Here is a 10,000-nt window from a genome sequence, read left to right on the forward strand (position 1 = left end):
GTATATAGGGTATTACTATAGCAGTATCAGGGGTGTGAGGTATATAATGACAGTATATAGAGGATTATTATATAGTAGTATCAGGGGTGTGAGGTATATAATGACAGTATATAGAGGATTATTATATAGCAGTATCAGGGTGTGAGGTATATAATGACAGTATATAGAGGATTATTATATAGTAGTATCAGGGGTGTGAGGTATATAATGACAGTATATAGAGGATTATTATATAGTAGTATCAGGGGTGTGAGGTATATAATGACAGTATATAGAGGATTATTATATAGTAGTATCAGGAGTGTGAGGTATATAATGACAGTATATAGAGGGATTATTATATAGTAGTATCAGGTGTGTGAGGTATATAATGACAGTATATAGAGGATTATTATATAGTAGTATCAGGGGTGTGAGGTATATAATGACAGTATATAGAGGATTATTATATAGTAGTATCAGGGGTGTGAGGTATATAATGACAGTATATAGGGTATTACTATATAGCAGTATCAGGAGTGTGAGGTATATAATGACAGTATATAGAGGATTATTATATAGTAGTATCAGGGTGTGAGGTATATAATGACAGTATATAGAGGATTATTATATAGTAGTGTCAGGAGTGTGAGGTATATAATGACAGTATATAGAGGATTATTATATAGTAGTATCAGGGGTGTGAGGTATATAATGACAGTATATAGAGGATTATTATATAGTAGTATCAGGGGTGTGAGGTATATAATGACGGTATATAGAGGATTATTATATAGCAGTATCAGGGTGTGAGGTATATAATGACAGTATATAGAGGATTATTATATAGCAGTATCAGGGGTGTGAGGTATATAATGACAGTATATAGAGGATTATTATATAGCAGTATCAGGGGTGTGAGGTATATAATGACAGTATATAGAGGATTATTATATAGCAGTATCAGGGGTGTGAGGTATATAATGACAGTATATAGGGTATTACTATATAGCAGTATCAGGAGTGTGAGGTATATAATGACAGTATATAGAGGATTATTATATAGCAGTATCAGGGGTGTGAGGTATATAATGACAGTATATAGAGGATTATTATATAGCAGTATCAGGGGTGTGAGGTATATAATGACAGTATATAGAGGATTATTATATAGTAGTATCAGGGGTGTGAGGTATATAATGACAGTATATAGAGGATTATTATATAGTAGTATCAGGAGTGTGAGGTATATAATGACAGTATATAGAGGATTATTATATAGTAGTATCAGGAGTGTGAGGTATATAATGACAGTATATAGAGGATTATTATATAGTAGTATCAGGAGTGTGAGGTATATAATGACAGTATATAGAGGATTATTATATAGTAGTATCAGGGGTGTGAGGTATATAATGACAGTATATAGAGGATTATTATATAGCAGTATCAGGGTGTGAGGTATATAATGACAGTATATAGAGGATTATTATATAATAGTATCAGGGGTGTGAGGTATATAATGACAGTATATAGGGGATTATTATATAGTAGTATCAGGTGTGTGAGGTATATAATGACAGTATATAGAGGATTATTATATAGTAGTATCAGGAGTGTGAGGTATATAATGACAGTATATAGAGGATTATTATATAGTAGTATCAGGGTGTGAGGTATATAATGACAGTATATAGAGGATTATTATATAGTAGTATCAGGGGTGTGAGGTATATAATGACAGTATATAGAGGATTATTATATAGTAGTATCAGGGGTGTGAGGTATATAATGACAGTATATAGAGGATTATTATATAGTAGTATCAGGGGTGTGAGGTATATAATGACAGTATATAGGGTATTACTATATAGCAGTATCAGGAGTGTGAGGTATATAATGACAGTATATAGAGGATTATTATATAGTAGTATCAGGGTGTGAGGTATATAATGACAGTATATAGAGGATTATTATATAGTAGTGTCAGGAGTGTGAGGTATATAATGACAGTATATAGAGGATTATTATATAGTAGTATCAGGGGTGTGAGGTATATAATGACAGTATATAGAGGATTATTATATAGTAGTATCAGGGGTGTGAGGTATATAATGACAGTATATAGAGGATTATTATATAGTAGTATCAGGAGTGTGAGGTATATAATGACGGTATATAGAGGATTATTATATAGCAGTATCAGGGGTGTGAGGTATATAATGACAGTATATAGAGGATTATTATATAGCAGTATCAGGGGTGTGAGGTATATAATGACAGTATATAGAGGATTATTATATAGTAGTATCAGGGGTGTGAGGTATATAATGACAGTATACAGAGGATTATTATATAGCAGTATCAGGGGTGTGAGGTATATAATGACAGTATATAGAGGATTATTATATAGTAGTATCAGGGTGTGAGGTATATAATGACAGTATATAGAGGATTATTATATAGCAGTATCAGGAGTGTGAGGTATATAATGACAGTATATAGAGGATTATTAGTATGAGTATTGGAGGTGTGGTAGAGGGAGCTATTTGTATACACATTACTATTTTGAATGTCTTCACTGCACATAGTGGATGTCCTGTCCTGATTGGCCGGCCGCCATTTCTTTGTGGACCTCTCTATGAGTTCGTACTCATGTTTTGTCTCCGGCATGATGGCGGCATATTTCCGCGTTTTGACCTCTAGCGTTCATTCTCGGTTACATAGTCCGGTCAGTGAATGTCTCCGGGCAGCGGCTGAAGGTGAAGTTCAGTCCCGGCGATGGCGGCGCTCGGAAACCGGGTAGCTAGACTTGTTCTACCCCTGCTGGGGACCCGGGCCCTGCATACGTCACAGGGAAACCCCGCGGCCAAAGTAGCAGTGGTGCGTATAGTGTAATAACTTATCTACGATGTGAGAGAGAGAGATATATATACTGTACTGAGAGGATGACCATATATATATACTCTGTACTGAGAGGGTGACCATATATACACTGTACTGAGAGGGTGACCATATATATATATATATATACACTGTACTGAGGGTGACTATATATATGTATACTGTACTGAGAGGGTGACTATATGTATACTGTACTGAGGGTGACTATATATATATATATATATACTGTACTGAGAGGGTGACTATATATATATATATATATATATACATACTGTACTGAGAGGGTGACTATATATACTGTACTGAGAGGGTGACTATATATATACTGTACTGAGAGGGTGACTATATATATATATATATATACATACTGTACTGAGAGGGTGACTATATATACTGTACTGAGAGGGTGACTATATATATACTGTACTGAGAGGGTGACTATATATACGGTACTGAGAGGGTGACTATATATATATACTGTACTGAGAGGGTGACTATATATATATATATACTGTACTGAGAGGGTGACTATATATATACTGTACTGAGAGGGTGACTATATATATATATATACATACTGTACTGAGAGGGTGACTATATATACTGTACTGAGAGGGTGACTATATATATACTGTACTGAGAGGGTGACTATATATACGGTACTGAGAGGGTGACTATATATATATATACTGTACTGAGAGGGTGACTATATATATACTGTACTGAGAGGGTGACTATATATACTGTACTGAGAGGGTGACTATATATATATACTGTACTGAGAGGGTGACTATATATATATACTGTACTGAGAGGATGACTATATATACACTGTACTGAGAGGGTGACTATATATATATATATATATATATATACTGTACTGAGAGGGTGACTATATATATATATACTGTACTGAGAGGGTGACTATATATACTGTACTGAGAGGGTGGCTATATATATACTGTACTGAGAGGGTGACTATATATACTGTACTGAGAGGATGACTATATATATATATACACACTGTACTGAGAGGGTGACCATATATATACACTGTACTGAGAGGGTGACTATATATACACTGTACTGAGAGGGTGACTATATATATATACTGTACTGAGAGGATGACTATATATATATATATATATATATACTGTACTGAGAGGATGACTATATATATATATATATATATATATATATATACTGTACTGAGAGGATGACTATATATATATACTGTACTGAGAGGGTGACTATATATATATATATACTGTACTGAGAGGGTGACTATATATATATATATATATACTGTACTGAGAGGGTGACTATATATACTGTACTGAGAGGGTGACTATATATATACTGTACTGAGAGGGTGACTATATATACGGTACTGAGAGGGTGACTATATATATACTGTACTGAGAGGGCGACTATATATATATATATATACACTGTACTGAGAGGATGACTATATATATACTGTACTGAGAGGATGACTATATATATACTGTACTGAGAGGGTGACTATATATACTGTACTGAGAGGGTGACTATATATATATACTGTACTGAGAGGGTGACTATATATATACTGTACTGAGAGGGTGACTATATATATACTGTACTGAGAGGGTGACTATATATATATATATATATATATACATACTGTACTGAGAGGGTGACTATATATACTGTACTGAGAGGGTGACTATATATATACTGTACTGAGAGGGTGACTATATATATATATATACTGTACTGAGAGGGTGACTATATATACTGTACTGAGAGGGTGGCTATATATATACTGTACTGAGAGGGTGACTATATATACTGTACTGAGAGGGTGACTATATATATATACTGTACTGAGAGGGTGACTATATATATATACTGTACTGAGAGGATGACTATATATACACTGTACTGAGAGGGTGACTATATATATATATATATATACTGTACTGAGAGGGTGACTATATATATATATATATACTGTACTGAGAGGGTGACTATATATATATATATATATATACTGTACTGAGAGGGTGGCTATATATATACTGTACTGAGAGGGTGACTATATATACACACTGTACTGAGAGGGTGACCATATATATACACTGTACTGAGAGGGTGACTATATATACACTGTACTGAGAGGGTGACTATATATATATACTGTACTGAGAGGATGACTATATATATATATATATATATATATATATATACTGTACTGAGAGGGTGACTATATATACTGTACTGAGAGGGTGACTATATATATATACTGTACTGAGAGGGTGACTATATATATATACTGTACTGAGAGGATGACTATATATACACTGTACTGAGAGGGTGACTATATATATATATATATATATACTGTACTGAGAGGGTGACTATATATATATATATACTGTACTGAGAGGGTGACTATATATATATATATATATACTGTACTGAGAGGGTGGCTATATATATACTGTACTGAGAGGGTGACTATATATACACACTGTACTGAGAGGGTGACCATATATATACACACTGTACTGAGAGGGTGACTATATATACACTGTACTGAGAGGGTGACTATATATATATACTGTACTGAGAGGATGACTATATATATATATATATATATATATATACTGTACTGAGAGGATGACTATATATATATATATATATATATATATATACTGTACTGAGAGGATGACTATATATATATACTGTACTGAGAGGGTGACTATATATATATATACTGTACTGAGAGGGTGACTATATATATATATATACTGTACTGAGAGGGTGACTATATATACTGTACTGAGAGGATGACTATATATATATATATACTGTACTGAGAGGGTGACTATATATATATATACACACTGTACTGAGAGGGTGACTATATATATATATATACTGTACTGAGAGGGTGACTATATATATACTGTACTGAGAGGGTGACTATATATATATATATATATATATATATATATACTGTACTGAGAGGGTGACTATATATATATATACTGTACTGAGAGGATGACTATATATATACACTGTACTGAGAGGGTGACTACAGTATTATATATATACACTCAGTACAGTATATATATATAGTCACCCTCTCAGTACAGTATATATATATATATAGTCATCCTCTCAGTACAGTATATATATATATATATAGTCACCCTCTCAGTACAGTGTATATATAGTCACCCTCTCAGTACAGTGTATATATATGGTCACCCTCTCAGTACAGTGTATATATATATATATATATATAGTCATCCTCTCAGTACAGTATATATATATATATATATATATATATATATATATATAGTCACCCTCTCAGTACAGTATATATATATTCACCCTCTCAGTATAGTATATATATATAGTCATCCTCTCAGTACAGTATATATATATATATATATATAGTCATCCTCTCAGTACAGTGTATATATATATATATATATATATACTGTACTGAGAGGGTGACTATATATATATATATATATATATATATACATACTGTACTGAGAGGGTGACTATATATATATATATATATATATATACTGTACTGAGTTGGTGACTATATATATATATATATATATATATATATATATATATATATATACTGTACTGAGAGGGTGACTATATATATACTGTACTGAGAGGGTGACTATATATATACTGTACTGGGAGGGTGACTATATATATACTGTACTGAGAGGGTGACTATATATATACTGTACTGAGAGGGTGACTATATATACTGTACTGAGAGGGTGACTATATATATATATATATATACTGTACTGAGAGGGTGACTATATATATATATATATATATACTGTACTGAGAGGGTGACTATATATATATATATATATATACACTGTACTGAGAGGGTGACTATATATATATATATATACTGTACTGAGAGGGTGACTATATATATATACTGTACTGAGAGGGTGACTATATATATATATATATATATATATATATATATACTGTACTGAGAGGGCGACTATATATATATATATATATATATATATACTGTACTGAGAGGGTGACTATATATACTGTACTGAGAGGGCGACTATATATACACACTGTACTGAGAGGGTGACTATATACTGTACTGAGAGGGTGACTATATACTGTACTGAGAGGGTGACTATATATATATATATATACTGTACTGAGAGGGTGACCATATATATACACTGTACTGAGAGGATGACTATATATATATACTGTACTGAGAGGGTGACTATATATATACACTGTACTGAGAGGGTGACTATATATACTGTACTGAGAGGGTGACTATATATATATATATATATATATACATGTACTGAGAGGGTGACTATATATATATATATATATACTGTACTGAGAGGGTGACTATATATACTGTACTGAGAGGGTGACTATATGTGTATTCTGTACTGAGAGGGTGACTATATATATATACACTGTACTGAGAGGATGGCTATATATATATATACTGTACTGAGAGGGTGACATATATACTGTATATCGTACTGAGAGTGACTATATATATGTATATATATATATATATATATATATATATATATATATACTGTATACCGTACTGAGTGACTATATATATATACTGTACTGAGAGGATGACTATATATATATATACACTGTACAGAGAGGGTCTCTATATATATATATATATATATATATATATACTGTTCTGAGGGTCACTATATATATATATATATATATATATACTGTACTGAGAGGATGACTATATATACTGTACTGAGAGGGTGACTATATATATATATATATATACTGAGAGGATGGATAGATATATATACTGTACTGAGAGGGTGACTATATATATATATACTGTACTGAGAGGGTGACTATATATATATATATATATATATATATATATATATATATATACTGTCACCCTCTCAGTACAGTATATATATATATATATAGTCACCCTCTCAGTACAGTATGTATATATATATATATATAGTCACCCTCTCAGTACAGTATATATATATAGTCACCCTCTCAGTACAGTATATATATAGTCACCCTCTCAGTACAGTATATATATATAGTCACCCTCACAGTACAGTATATATAGTCACCCTCTCAGTACAGTATATATAGTCACCCTCTCAGTACAGTATATATATATATATATAGTCACCCTCTCAGTACAGTATATATATATATATATATATATATAGAGAGGGTGACTATATATATATACTGTACTGAGAGGGTGACTATATATATATATATATATATATATACTGTACTGAGAGGGTGACTATATATACTGTACTGAGAGGGTGACTATATATATACTGTACTGAGAGGGTGACTATATATACGGTACTGAGAGGGTGACTATATATATATACTGTACTGAGAGGGCGACTATATATATATATATATATATATATATATATACACTGTACTGAGAGGATGACTATATATATACTGTACTGAGAGGATGACTATATATATACTGTACTGAGAGGGTGACTATATATACTGTACTGAGAGGGTGACTATATATATATACTGTACTGAGAGGGTGACTATATATATATACTGTACTGAGAGGGTGACTATATATATACTGTACTGAGAGGGTGACTATATATATACTGTACTGAGAGGGTGACTATATATACGGTACTGAGAGGGTGACTATATATATATATACTGTACTGAGAGGGTGACTATATATACTGTACTGAGAGGGTGGCTATATATATACTGTACTGAGAGGGTGACTATATATACTGTACTGAGAGGGTGACTATATATATATACACTGTACTGAGAGGGTGACTATATATATATACTGTACTGAGAGGATGACTATATATACACTGTACTGAGAGGGTGACTATATATATATATATATATATATACTGTACTGAGAGGGTGACTATATATATATATATACTGTACTGAGAGGGTGACTATATATACTGTACTGAGAGGGTGGCTATATATATACTGTACTGAGAGGGTGACTATATATACTGTACTGAGAGGATGACTATATATATATACACACTGTACTGAGAGGGTGACCATATATATACACTGTACTGAGAGGGTGACTATATATACACTGTACTGAGAGGGTGACTATATATATATATATACTGTACTGAGAGGATGACTATATATATATATATATATATACTGTACTGAGAGGATGACTATATATATATATATATATATATATATATATATATATACTGTACTGAGAGGATGACTATATATATATACTGTACTGAGAGGGTGACTATATATATATATATACTGTACTGAGAGGGTGACTATATATATATATACTGTACTGAGAGGGTGACTATATATACTGTACTGAGAGGATGACTATATATATACTGTACTGAGAGGGTGACTATATATATATATATATACACACTGTACTGAGAGGGTGACTATATATATATATATACTGTACTGAGAGGGTGACTATATATATACTGTACTGAGAGGGTGACTATATATATATATATATATATATATATATATACTGTACTGAGAGGGTGACTATATATATATATATACTGTACTGAGAGGATGACTATATATATACTGTACTGAGAGGGTGAATATATATATATACTGTACTGAGAGGGTGACTATATATATATATACTGTACTGAGAGGATGACTATATATATACACTGTACTGAGAGGGTGACTATATATATATAATACTGTACTCAGTACAGTATATATATATAGTCACCCTCTCAGTACAGTATATATATATATATATATAGTCATCCTCTCAGTACAGTATATATATATATAGTCACCCTCTCAGTACAGTGTATATATAGTCACCCTCTCAGTACAGTGTATATATATGGTCACCCTCTCAGTACAGTGTATATATATATATATATGTCACCCTCTCAGTACAGTATATATATATTCACCCTCTCAGTATAGTATATATATATAGTCATCCTCTCAGTACAGTGTATATATATATATATATATATATATATATATATAGTCATCCTCTCAGTACAGTGTATATATATAT

The 10,000-nt window shown here is 31.9% G+C and overlaps 1 pseudogene; it reads left to right on the forward strand.

Moving 5' to 3' along the window:
• Positions 1–2,653: 2,653 nt before the first annotated feature.
• LOC142741942 (glutamine amidotransferase-like class 1 domain-containing protein 3, mitochondrial) overlaps positions 2,654–10,000 on the forward strand; it is a 24,843-nt pseudogene continuing 17,496 nt past the window's right edge.

This window comes from Rhinoderma darwinii, chromosome 2 (genome assembly GCF_050947455.1).
Source record: "Rhinoderma darwinii isolate aRhiDar2 chromosome 2, aRhiDar2.hap1, whole genome shotgun sequence".
NCBI lineage: Eukaryota > Metazoa > Chordata > Amphibia > Anura > Rhinodermatidae > Rhinoderma > Rhinoderma darwinii.